The sequence below is a fragment of the Capsicum annuum genome, chromosome 9, assembly GCF_002878395.1.
Source record: "Capsicum annuum cultivar UCD-10X-F1 chromosome 9, UCD10Xv1.1, whole genome shotgun sequence".
Lineage (NCBI taxonomy): Eukaryota > Viridiplantae > Streptophyta > Magnoliopsida > Solanales > Solanaceae > Capsicum > Capsicum annuum.
In genome coordinates this window covers 70042557-70056254 of record NC_061119.1, presented here as the reverse complement: position 1 = coordinate 70056254, position 13698 = coordinate 70042557, and the positions used below count along the sequence as shown (strand labels likewise).

The following is a 13698-nucleotide window of genomic DNA, read 5'->3' as shown; positions in this document are numbered from 1 at the left end:
AATAAGAGTGGTACCACCACTCGTATCCAAGGCCATCTCCCTTAGACCCAACACTACCCAAGGTATGAATCACATCAAACCATGTCATATCTAATCATACGATGAGTACCCATGATCCATACCCCTAGCAGAATAGAATCCCAAGAGGATTGAACACTGACCACCATATGAGTTCATGGCACGACCCATAACCTGGCTTACGTCTTCTGGTGAGCCACTCGTACCCAAATCCAACTTAAGTTACCAATTCTAAGACTATAAAAAGTAACCCAACAACTTGTATCCACCGGTACGACTCATGCCACCCAAGTTGTACCCATTCCTGAAACCAAATCCAATTACCAACAAATACTAGTCAGCATATGACTAATCCATACCACTTGTATCCTAGTGTACCAGTTTTTTCCCTTAGTCATATATTTTTGAGAGTCCAAAAATCCAGTAACTTTCTAAGGGACAGAAACCCAGGGTGTTTCAGTTTCCCCCACTAGGAACATTCTTTCTCGAATGATGGACAAGGTAGGGTAACCACAAGCATGATTCATTTGCATTATCAAATATAAATCCAAACTTTAACAAAGTTAGGAAACACATATGCAAAGATATTAATCTTTCCTTTAACAAACTCAAAAAATAGAGATGTGTTCAAGAACACATACCTTCCACACGAATCCCAGGAGAAAAAAATAGATGTGGATACTTGGACTTCATGTCCTCCTCCACTTCCCATGTTGCCTCTTCCACCTTGTGGTTACACCATAGAACCTTAACTGAGGTCGCGTCCTTGGTCCCCAACTGACGAACCTACCGATCCAATACCTCAACCGAGACCTCTTCATAGCATATAGAATCTGAGATACCAAATCCCTCCAAGGGAACCACTGAAGAAGTATCACCAAGACACTTTCTCAACATGGATACATGAAATACCAAATTAATGGAGCTCAAACTAGAAGGCAACTCCAATTTATAAGCAACATTACCAATCCTGTGGAAAATTACATAAGGACCAACAAATTAGTGACTAAGTTTTCCCTTCTTACCAAACAGCATCATTCCTTTATGGGAGATACCTTTAGGAATACCTTGTACCCAACGTCAAACTCCAAATCTCCATGCCTTACATCCACATAGGACTTTTGGCGACTTTGGGCAGCCTTAATTCTATCCCTAATCACCTTCACCATTTTCATAGATTAATAAACTAACTCCGGATCAAACATGTCCACCACACTAAGCTCAAACCATCCAACAGGAGATCTACAACTCCTACAAAACAATGCCTCAACAGGGGATATACCAATACTAGAATGATAGCTATTGTTGTCACAAGCCTGACGGCCCGTCACAAAATGTCATCACCTTAAGGAAGAAATTCACAAAATACACCCTTTTTGTGATGATAATTTGTGATGGCCTACCACGGGCCTGACCGTTTGTCACGAATATCGTCAGCTATTTTTTTAGCAATTGATGGATGATTTTTGCAAGGGTATTTTGGACATTTCCCATTATTGGAGGCCTATATATATATGAGAATCCTGATCCAAACCCTAATTCCATCATTTTTTCTTCCAATTCTCTTGAGATAATATATCTAGGGTTGTATCAAGAACATAAATCTTCAAAGAATCATCCATAAATCTTCAAAATTTCTTCAAGAACCAAGTTCCTCATAGTGTGGGCTTGAAGAATTATTTATTTCAAGTATGGATAAAGTTTCAATCACTAAAGTTCATTTAATTTCAAAGATTAAGGTATATGGGGCTTTGAACAAGAACACTTCTTTCTTTCTAGTGTCCAAAAATTTAATTTCTATTGAATTTCATGATTTTTTTGCAAAGTGGGTTTACACCCAAATTAATTTATCAAGGATTTATAAGATTTGAGCTATACAAGATTGACATATATGACTACCTTATTGCCTTATTTCTTAAATTAAGAATTTATGCCATAATTTGTATATTGTTATCATGAAATGATGATTTCTAAGTGATTTATGATAAGTGTCATGATTTATGTTTTTTTTCCATGAGAAGTTTGTCTATTGAGTATATATTGATATTGAGCTTGAGAGTCAAGAACAAGTTCTATGATATTTTCTTGAAGATTTTGATACTTGATATAATTTGATAAGCAAGTGTACTTGATGATGAGAAAGATTATTTTGAGATTGAGTCGAGTTAGGAATCCACAAGTTGATTATGATTTACAAATGAGATATATATTTATATTTTGGTCTTCATGATAGACCGTTGGATTGATTAAGGTGGATTTTCTAATGCATTCTGAGCTTAAGTCTAGGAGTAGTATTTAGCACCAAGCGAGAAGTGTGGGTTCAGAGCATCCTACTTCCCCAGAACTATGTGCCACCATAGGATTAAGATTAAGCACCAAAGGCTAAGACAGTGATTACTAAAGTTAAGGTTCTACTCTGATGGAAAGGATAGAACAGCTTTCCCCAATGTGGGTAAGACGTTGGACTCCATGTAAGATCACATGGTTTATGTCGGTTATAAAAAACTCCCAAGTCCATAATAGTCCAAGTTCCATGAGTTACTAAGTCCCTCTAAGTCATGAGTCAAAGAGTTTGAGTTGAATCCAATAGTTTATGAGATTTATAAAGAATGTATTATTATTGTTGATTTATGGAAAATATGTTTTGGGTAACTCAAGCGATGAGCGTCATTATTATCAGCATGCATGATTTTCTTATATATTTATGATATTATTTAAATGTTACTTGAACCCCTACATTCCTAAGTACTGATTCCCATACTCTTTTGTATTCTATATTTTCTCATAATGTAGGTTCAGGTGCTCAGTCTCAGCAGCGAAAGTGATCTTCGATTACCTCCATCTATATTCATACAGTTGGTGAGTCCTCATGGTTGGAGGACCTATGTTCCTAATTTTTGTCTTGATAGTAGATGGTGGTTTATTTCCAGTTCAGTACGAGTCAGTTGGGGATCTGTACCAATGGCTCCTTAATCTTATGTCGTAGAAGCTTTGTCAGACTAGAGTACCAGTATATATAGAACTTTGGTATTTTGATTGTACAGGATAGTATTTCTTCGTATTCTAGTATGTTTATGACATGATTATTCTTTCTTATTATAGCTTGATTATTGTCATAGTAAGTTATAGAATGATAACAGGCTCAGAGGGTTAGCTTGAGGCCGTGTTTGGCCTTAAGCACCGTATGACATCTTGGGATAGGATCTTAGGGCATTACAAGCTTGGTATCAGAGCCTAAGTTTTAAAGAGTTCTAGGGAGTCTGATAAGCCGCATTAAGTAGAGTCTTGATCATCGGTGTGTAGCGCGCCATATCTTTGAGAAAGAGGCTACGGGATATTTTAGGAAAAGTCATTTCTTTCTTTCAAAAGTCTATTATGCCTATGACAGTTTCTCTCTTCTATTAATTTGTTCTCTCTTATGATAGAAAATGACTCCTCGTAGAGCTCACAGAAACAACGAACAACCTCAACCTGTTGATCCTTAAATGAGATGGTGACTCATACCGAATTCTGGGCAGCTTTTTAGATGCTATCCCAGGTAGTTACCACCAATTCTCAGGCCACAGTCCTATCTCTGTAAGAAGGTAATTCAGCGGTAGCTTGGATTTATGATTTTATGTGGATGAATCCACCAGAGTTTTATGGGTCAAGGGCAGGTGAGGACCCACAGATATATCTTGATGAGGTGAAAAAGATTACCCAAATTATGCATGTAACAGAGGAAAAAAGTATGGAGCTAGCTTCCTATCTCTTGAAAGATGTTGCTTATGATTGGGTGGAGATATTGATGCAAGATCAAACCCCAACAACTAGAGTTTCGGATTCCAACTCAACAACACAACAACAACAAGTTTTAAGTCTTGGTTTTTAGATTACAACACAAGAGATGGTCTTCGGTTTTGAGGCACAATCCGAGAACAACAAGAACACAATAATGCTAGGGGATCGAAACAAGCCCCACACGGCTCCCTAGACTTCAAGATAAGAAAGATAAACAACACAACAACAATAACAAGATAATGAAGGTAAACAACTTGACATACAATATTCAAGAAACTAAGAACCCTAACAAGATGAGAGGACCCTAAGCCTAATGAATATTAACACCAAGCTCTTACAAAGACCAAAAGGCACTCAAACTACCTTAAAACCTTTGTTTCTAACCAAAGAGACAACACGAGGATTCCTCTCCTTGTGAGATCTAGATCCGGTTTCTTGGAGAAGAAAATGGAAGATATTTTGGTGTTTTTAGGTTACAATTTCAGCATTCAAAATAAAACTAGTGGATATCTCACTAACACCTTCTATTTATACTACAACAAAAATAAGCAAAAGACCAAGACACCCTTCCTTTATTGTGGCCTCCTTGAAGACTTAAGTTATTACACTTTAGGCCCCCTCTTCACACATAAGGACGTTGAGACCCTTGGTTGGTTCGGCCAACAACTCACACACGGCCATTTGCATGAACAAGGCTTGGAGTGTTTGTAACTCCCGCGCTTGGCTTCGTGTGAAAGGCCGTGTACACGTAGGGGTAGTCATAACCGTATCAGATATGGAGAAAGAGTAGAGGGGAGGATGCCGTTCCCATGACTTGGCAGTTGTTCCAGGACGCGCTCTTAGACCAATTCTTTGCCCTGGAGCTGAGGGTAGCGAAACTAGGAGAATTTATAAATTTAAGACAAGGCTCCATGATAGTTAAGGAGTATTTTCTTAAATTCAACCAGTTTTCTAAGTATGCTCCCAGTATGATGGCTGATTCCAGGACCAGTATGAGTAAGTTTTTGACTGGCGTATCGAGTTACATTGTGAAAGAGTGTAGGTCCACTATGCTTAATAGGGACATGGATTTTTTTAGATTAATGATACATGCTCAGTAGATTGAAGAAGACGAGGTGAAAGAGAGAAAGAGTGAGAGGGAATAAGAGAGTTAGATCATAGCAATAGGGGTATAGTCAGAGTAGATTTTCTGGAGGGATATGCCCTTAATTTCAGAGTCGTTCTTTTATGCCAGCACCATCATTAGCTAGTGCTACCACATCTAGAGTCAGGTGGGAGTAGGGTAATAGACCTACTATGTCCAGGTCTCAGGACAGTGTGAGTAATATACCTAACTATCCCTCATGTTCTAAGTGTGGTAGGACACATCCCGAAGAGTATATGGCTGAGCAGAGAGTTTGTTTTGGTTGTGGAAAGTTGGTCCACAAACTCAGAGATTGTCCATATGCTATACAGAGGAGCCGTGAGGTTCATTCCTAGAGTCAGGCTATTAGTGCTCTAGCCCCTTTAGTTCGTCCTACTCCTCCTCAGGGTGCCTCATCTAGTATTGTCGATGGTCCACGCCAGAATCGCTTTTATGCTATACCACCATGCTAGGAATAGGAGAATTCACCAAATGTTGTTACGGGTATGCTCCATGTATTTCATTTAGATATGTATGTGTTGATGGACCCAGGTTCAAGTCTTTCTTATGTGACTTTGTTAGTGGCTGTGAATTTTGAGATCAATTCTGAAAAGATTCCTGAGCCTTTTCTAGTTTCTACTCCATTAGGTAAACCTGTTGTTACTAAGCAAGTATATAAAAAGTGTCCTATCACTGTCCTTCACAGATTCATATTTATAAATTTGATTGAGCTAGACATAGTTGATTTTGACATTATTCTAGATATGGATTGGCTTCACTCTTGTTATGCATGTATAGACTGTCGTAGCCATGTAGTCAAGTTTCAGTTTCACAATGAGCCAGCCTTTAGTGGTCCAGAAATTTTGTATCTCCCAAGAGTCATTTCATATCCTATATTAAAGATAGGAAATTGATATCCAAGGATTGCATCTATCATTTGGTTTGAGTTAAAGATACTAAGTTTAAGACTTCGACCATTCAGTCGATCAGCATTGTTAATGAGTTTCATGATGTTTTTTGGAAGATCTCCCAGGGGTACCTCCCGATAGAGAGATAGAATTCAGGATTGATCTTTTCTTTGACATGCAGCATATTTCTATTCCTCTATATCGTATGACCCCGCAGAACTTAAGGAGTTGAAAGAGCAACTCAAAGATCTTCTAGAAAAGGGTTTCATAAAGCTTAGTATATCTCCTTGGGGTGCACCTATTCTGTTCGTGTGAAATAAAGATAGTTCATTGCAGATATGCATTAACTATCGTCAGCTTAACAAGGTCACAGTCAAGAACAAGTACCCTCTTCCTAGAATTGATGACCTGTTTGATCAGCTGCAAGGTGCCAACTATTTCTCAAAAATAGATTTGAGATCCGGTTATCACCAGCTTAAAGTTAGGGCGTGTGATATTCCAAAGATAGCATTTCACACTCGATATGGTCATTTGGAGTTCCTGGTCATGTCCTTCGGGCTAACAAATGTCCCAGAAGCTTTTATGGATCTCATGAATCGGGTGTTCAGACAGTACCTGGATATGTTTGTTATTATGTTCATAGATGATATTCTTGTATACTCCCGAAGTGAGAAAGACCATGCAGATCATCTTCAAATAGTCTTACAAACCCTTAGATCATCAACTATTTGCCAAATTTATTAAGTACAAATTTTGGCTAAGGTTAGTTGCTTTTTTGGGTCATATTATTTCTTCTGAAGGTATTCGAGTTGATCCTCAAAAGATAGAAGCTGTGAAAAATTGGGCTAGACCTATTTCTCCGTCTGATATTAGGAGTTTCTTGGGTCTAGCTGGCTACTAGCATTATTTTGTTGAGGTTTTCTCTTCCGCTACGTCTCCTTTGACTCAGTTGACCCAAAAGAAAGTTAAACTCATTTTGTCTGATTCTTGCGAGAAGAGTTTTCAGGAGTTGAAGACTCAACTCATTTCACCCCCTGTGTTGACCCTTCCAAATGGTGTAGATGATTTTGTGGTGTACTGTGATGCTTCTAGAGTTGGGTTGGGTTGTATGTTGATTCAAAAAAGTAAGGTTATAGCCTATGCCTCCAGACAATTGAAACCGCATGAGAAAAACTACCCGACCCATGACCTCGAGTTAGCTGCAGTGGTCTTTGCCTTAACAATATGGAGACATTATTTGTACGTTGTTCATGTTGATGTCTTTACGGACCACAAGAGTTTGCAGTATTTGTTTACTCAGAGAGATAAAATCTTCGTCAGAGGTGATGGTTAGAATTGTTAAAGGACTATGATATGAATATGTTGTATCACTCGGGCAAGGCCAATGTAGTGGCAGATGCCCTTAGTAGGTCGTCCATTCGTATTATAGCACCGGTTGAAGAAGATAGGAAAGAGTTAGCTCGTGAGGTGCATCGTCTGGATAGGTTGGGAGTTAGATTGATTGATTCAACTGAGGGTAATATTTGGGTCCAGAGTAGCTCCGAGTCTTCTCTAGTTTCGGAAGTAAAGGAGAAGCAAGATATGGATCCTAGTTTGGTCAGACTGAAGGAGTTAGTTAAAGACCAAAAGGTAGAGGTTTTCTCTCAAGAGGGAGATGGTGTATTGAGATTTTAGAATAGATTATTTGTGCCTGATATTGAAGATTTGAGGAAGAGAATTATGGCTGAAGCGCATGGCGTGCAATCTTCTATTCATCCCAGTGCTACCAAGATGTATCGCGATTTGAGAGAATTCTATTGGTAGAATGGTACGAAAAAGGATATAGAAAAATTCATAGAGAAGTGTCCAACTTGCTAACAAGTTAAGATAGAACACCAAAGACCTGGTGGAATAATGCAAGAATTCAGTATTCCTACTTAGAAGTGGGAGGAAGTGAATATGGATTTTGTGACTAGTTTACCTCCTTCTCAATGTCATCATGATTTGATTTGGATTGTTGTAGATAGGTTGAATAAGTCCGAACATTTCTTACCAGTGCATACATATTTCACCGCTGAGGACTATGCTAAGTTGTACATTCAAAAATTAGTCAGGTTACATAGAGTTCCTTTGTCTATTATCTCCGACAGGGGTACTCAATTTACTTGTCACTTTTGGAGGGCTTTTCAGAAGGGTCTTGGTACCCAAGTTTATCTTAGATCAACTTTTCATCCGCAGACCGATGGTCAGGCTGAGAGGACCATCCATACCTTGGAAGATATGTTGAGGGCATGTGTTCTTGATTTCAAAGAAAGTTGGGATGAACATTTGCCATTGGTTGAATTTTCTTACAACAACAGTTTTCATGCAAGCAGTGGAATGACTCCATTTAAGGCTTTATACGGAAGGCGATGTCGATCACCTATAGGTTGGTTTAAAGTGGGTGAAGCCACTGTGAATGGACCTAAGGTTGTGTTTGAGGCTATGGAGAAAGTTAAGCTGATTTAGGAAAGGTTTAAGACAGCCCAGAGTCGTCAGAAGTCATATACAGATATGAGAAGAAGATCTCTTAAGTTTGAGGTTAACGATTTGGTGTACTTGAATATTTCACCCATAAAGGGGTGAAAAGATTTGGTAAGAAAGGTAAGCTTAGTCCCCGATACATTGGCCCTTATAGAGTTTTGATCGTGTTGGGAAAGTAGTTTATGAGATTGAGTTGTCTGCTGAGTTGTCCGCATTCTATCCTGTCTTTCACGTTTCTATGCTCAAAAAGCACATTCGTGATTCAGTTGTTGTTGATCCGTCAGAAAATTTTGATGTTCAGGATAGCCTTTCGTATGATGAAGTTTTGGTTGAAATCCTAGATTATCAAGTTCGTAGACTAAGAAGTAAGGAAGTTCCCTTGGTTAAAGTTCTGTGGTGAAATCAATCAGTCGAGGATGCTACTTGGGAAGCAGAAGCAGATATGCAAGCCAGATACCCTCATCTTTTTTTCACGAGTTCAAATCAAGCCGAAGGTACTATTCTTCCCTAATTCAGTTTCCTTCTAATCCATTGTATTCATATATATGGTTATTTTCTCTATGATTCATGCATTTTGTGAAGTACTCGAAAGTTTAGAGTGAAATAAGCCCTTTTTTGTGAATCGTTCTAGCTATACGTCCTCATTTTCTCTTGTTCTCGGCCTATCTAGCAACATTCGAGGACGAATGTTTCCAAGGGGGAGATATTGTAATACCCCGAGACTCTTACCAATAGTGCAACCATTAATCAAGCTTATGAAAAATAAATTATAGTGTTTTGGTTGTTTTCTGGTCAAGGGTGATGTGTATAAAGGCTTTAAAGATGTCCTAACAATTGGGCGAATCAAAACATTCTTTACCGATTGTATTCTTAAGAAAGATTTTGGCATAGTCAACTTCAAATGAGTATATCTCCTGTTGTACTACGAATTATTGAGATTATGACCTACCAAAAGATAGATAGTTGGATTATCTTTCTAACAATACCCATTTTGTCAAGATCTGATATCAAAGCAAAGAGTTAAGCTTATTTTACTCCAGTGTGTCAGCATGGAAAATCCATGATAACCTTTTGTGATGACTCGTCACAAGCCTTACGTCCCGTCACAAAATGTTGTCACCTTAAGGAAGAAAGTCACAAAATCCACCCTTTTTGTGAAGAAAATTCGTGACGGCCTATCACGGGCCTGACGGCTTGTCACGAATGTCGTCAAATATTTTTTCAGCAATTGATGGATGATTTTTCCAAGGGTATTTTGCTCATTTACCATTTCTGGAGGCCTATATATATATATATGAGAATCCTCATCCAAACCTCAATTTCATTATTTTGTCTTTCAATTCTCTTGAGATAATATATCTAGGGTTTTATCAAGAACATAAATCTTCCAAGAATCATCCATAAATCTTCAAAATTTCTTCAAGAACCAAGTTCTTCATAGTGTGCGCTTCAAGAATTATTTATTTCAAGTGTGGATAAAGTCTCAAGCACTAAAGTTCATCCAATTTCAAAGATTAAGGTATGTGGGGCTTTGAACAAGAATACTTCTTTCGTTCTTGTGTCCAAAGATTTAATTTCTATTAAATTTCATGATTTTTTTGCAAAGTGGGTTTACACCCAAATTAATTTATCAAGGATTTATGAGATTTGAGATATACAAGATTGACATATATGACTACTTCATTGTCTTATTTCTTAAATTAAGAATTTATGCCGTGAGTTGTATATTGTTATCGTAAAATGATGATTTCTAAGTGATTTATGATAAGTACCATGATTTATATTTTCTTTCCATGAGGAGTTCGTCTGTTGAATATATATTGATATTGAGCTTGAGGGTCAAGAACGAGTTCTATGATGTTTTCTTGAAGATTTTGACACTTGATATGATTTGATAGCAAGTGTACTTAATGATGAGAAAGATTATTTTGAGATTGAGTCGAGTTAGGAATCCACAAGTTGATTATGATTTACAAATGAGATACATATTTATATTTTGGTCTTCATGATATACCCTTGGGTTGATTAAGGTGGATTTTCTAACGCGTTCAAAGCTTAAGTCTGGGAGTAGTATTTAGCACCGAGCGGGAAGTGTGGATTCAGTGCATCCTACTTCCCCAGAACTACGTGCCACCATAGAATTAAGATTAAGGTCCAAAGGCCAAGACAGTGATCACTAAAGTTAAGGTTCTACTCTAATGGACTCCATGTAAGCTCACATGATTTATGTCAGTTATAAGAAACTCCCAAGTCCATAATAGTCCAAGTTCCATGATTTACTAAGTCACTCTAAGTCATGAGTCAAAGAGTTTGAGTTGAGTCCAATGGTTTATGAGATTTATGTAGCATATGTTACTATTGATGATTTATGGAAAATATGTTTCGGGTAACTCAAGCGATGAGAGTCATTATTTAGCATGCATTATTTTCTTATACTTTTATGATATTATTTAAGTGTTTCCTGCACCCCCACATACTCAGTACATTCCCAAGTACTGATTCCCGTACTCTTCTGTGTTCTACATTTTCTTATGGTATAGGTTCAGCTGCTCAGTCTTAGTAGCAACAGTGATCTTCAAGTACCTCCATCTACATTCATACAATTGGTGAGTCCTCATGGTTTGAGGTCCTATGTTCCTGATTTTTGTCTTGATAGTAGATGGTGGTTTATTTCCATTTCAGTACGAGTCTGTTGGGGATCTTTCCCAATGGATCCTCAATCTTATATAGTAGAGGCTTTGTCAGACTAGAGTACCAGTATGTACAGAACTTTGGTATTTTGACCGTACAGGATAGTATTTCTTCATATTTTAGTATGTTCATGACATGATTATTCTTCCTTATTACAGCTTGATTATTGTCATACTGAGTTATAGAAGTAATGACAGGCTCAGAGGGTTAGCTTGAGGCTGTGTGTCACCTTAAGCACCTGTGACATCTTGGGATGGAATCTTGGGGCGTTACATTGACACACCATGCACTTGGCTACAAAATCATCCACGTTCTTTTTCATACCATTCCACCAATATATCTCTTTGATATTCATGATACATCTTTGTAGAATCAGGATGAACAACATAGTTTAATTCATGCACCTCAACCTCCCTTGGTATCGCAAAAAACAATCACCAGTGATTTTGAATGCCATTACCTTTTTCCTGCCTATATCACTCTTGATTTTCATCAAGATAGGAACTAGAACTTACTTCTCCTTAATCTCTACACTGAGAGACGATCTAACCATTTCCTGTACTAATATACCACCTTCCTCAGAGTCCAATAGACGAACTCTAAGATTAGGAAAGTGGTGAATATCCTTCACTAATTCTCGTTTCTCCTTAATGAGCTAAAATACGTATGGATAACCTGCTAAGAGCATCAGTAATAACATTAGCCCTACCTGGATGATAGTGAAGACTCATATCATAGTCCTTGAGAAGCTTCAACCATCTTCTCTGCCTGAGATTTAGCTCCTTTTGAGGGAACACATACTTCAGGCTGGTATGGTCAAAAAGGATATCTGTGTGCACTCCATACAAATAATGTTGTCATATTTTCATAGCAAAAACCACTGCCAATAGCTCCAAATCATGAGTAGGATAATTCCTCTCATGCACATTTATTTGCCTGGAAGCATAGGCAATCCTCTTCCTATGCTGCATCAAAACACAACCAAGTCCTACCCTAGATGCATCACAATAAACCAAAAACCCCTCATTACCTGCAGGAAATGTCAAAACTAGAGCTGAAGTTAGCTTATCCATAAGCTTCTCAAAACTCCCTTCACACCCTCTCGACCAAGAAAATTTTACTTTCTTCTGAGTTAACTTAGTCTAAGGAGCGGCTATCAAAGGAAAGGTTTCCATAAACCGCCTATAACACCCAGCCCAAGAAGCTTTGAATGTTAGTTGGAGTCGTGGGTCTAGGCACTACTAGAAATTACCTCTATGGCAACAAACTTTTTGGCGACGATCAACAAAGTGTTGTTATAGGTGGTCTATTGCGACAGTTCCAAGTGTTGTCATAAATAACTATTCTATTAGCTATAAGTTTACACTATAACTGTTGCATTTGATAATAAGCATTGCAATAGATAAATAAAATAAGCTATAGCAACGCTTATTTTATTCCCTCTATTTTTTCACTAAAAAATTTGTAAGTCCTCCTAAAAAACATAAGACGTCTTCTGTCTCTTTCTTCTTGGATTTTACTTCCCCCTCTCTCTCTTAGTTTCTCTATTAGCTTACTGAAGCTTTAAAAAATTATTTTATTAGGATTAGGGAACCAATTGATTAGGGAATCAACCGATTGCTACAACAATCAATAAATTAGGGAATCAGCTTCTCTTCGCTACAATTGCTATAACGATAATCAATCGATTATGGAATTGGCTTCTCTTCGCTACAACCACTACAACAACAATCAATCAATTAGGAGAATCGACTTTTCTTCACTGCAAGTGCTACAGTGACAATCAACCGATTAGGAGATTTGGGTTCTCTTCTCTACAATTGATACAATTACTATTTGGTAGTGAGCTTCAATTTAGGCATTTTAAGGTTAGTATATTGTTCTACGTCTTTGACCTATTTTTTAGGGATTTTGAGTTTTTCTTCTCCTTTGAGAACATTTTATTGCGGGGTTCATTTGATTGCGTGAATATTGATAAAAACTGTAGTAATAATACATCCATGACTTGGTAAATTTTGAATACAATGCAATAAGCTAACAATACAATTCAATAGGTAATGGATGTGGAAATTATTTCTTTCATATTTTTTGACTTAATCTTTTCTATAGTGGCACAATTTGAAGGATATGCATATTCAGTATATGATGATTCTTTAGATTTCTTCAGTAATAGTTCTCAAGGTATAAAATTTGTATTTAGGACACATACACAGGGGACGAAATAAGAAGAAAGTACTAGTATTGTATCCCAGGACCCAAGCTTCGCAGTAAATTTTATGAGAATCTATGAAGTATGAACTCCCTTAGGTCTGTCATTTTGATCCCATTACTTGTTTGAGAGGCAAATTTAGGATTTAAATTTTATGGGTTCAAACTTATTATATTTTTAAAATTTTGGATTCGGGCATACTAGTTGTTGCAGTTTTAGTTGATTTTTACACAAAAATTAATACTCCATGTCATAACTACTAGATTCAGACGAACTCAGTGCTTGCACACTCCATCAGCCATTCTGTTCGAACTTAGTAGACCAAATAGAATCAGCTTGAGAACCATATTTAGTATGTACATTGTGTAAGTATTGCCTATTGATATATGATTTGGCTTTTACTATGGAAGCTTTCATTTGTGACCCTTTTATGGTTAGCAGCTCTGTTAGTGATGGGAACATTTTAT

At 37.4% G+C, this 13698-nt stretch overlaps 1 long non-coding RNA gene across 2 annotated transcripts in view; it reads left to right on the top strand.

Annotated features, from left to right (window-relative positions):
• LOC107841726 overlaps positions 1-13692 on the top strand; it is a 65040-nt gene extending 51348 nt beyond the window's left edge. For both annotated transcript variants that reach the window (XR_007044855.1, XR_007044854.1), the window contains exons 3-4: positions 2812-2877; positions 10872-13692. This is a non-coding gene — a long non-coding RNA (uncharacterized LOC107841726). The remainder of the gene's footprint in view (positions 1-2811; positions 2878-10871) is intronic.
• The last annotated feature ends 6 nt before the right edge of the window (positions 13693-13698 follow it).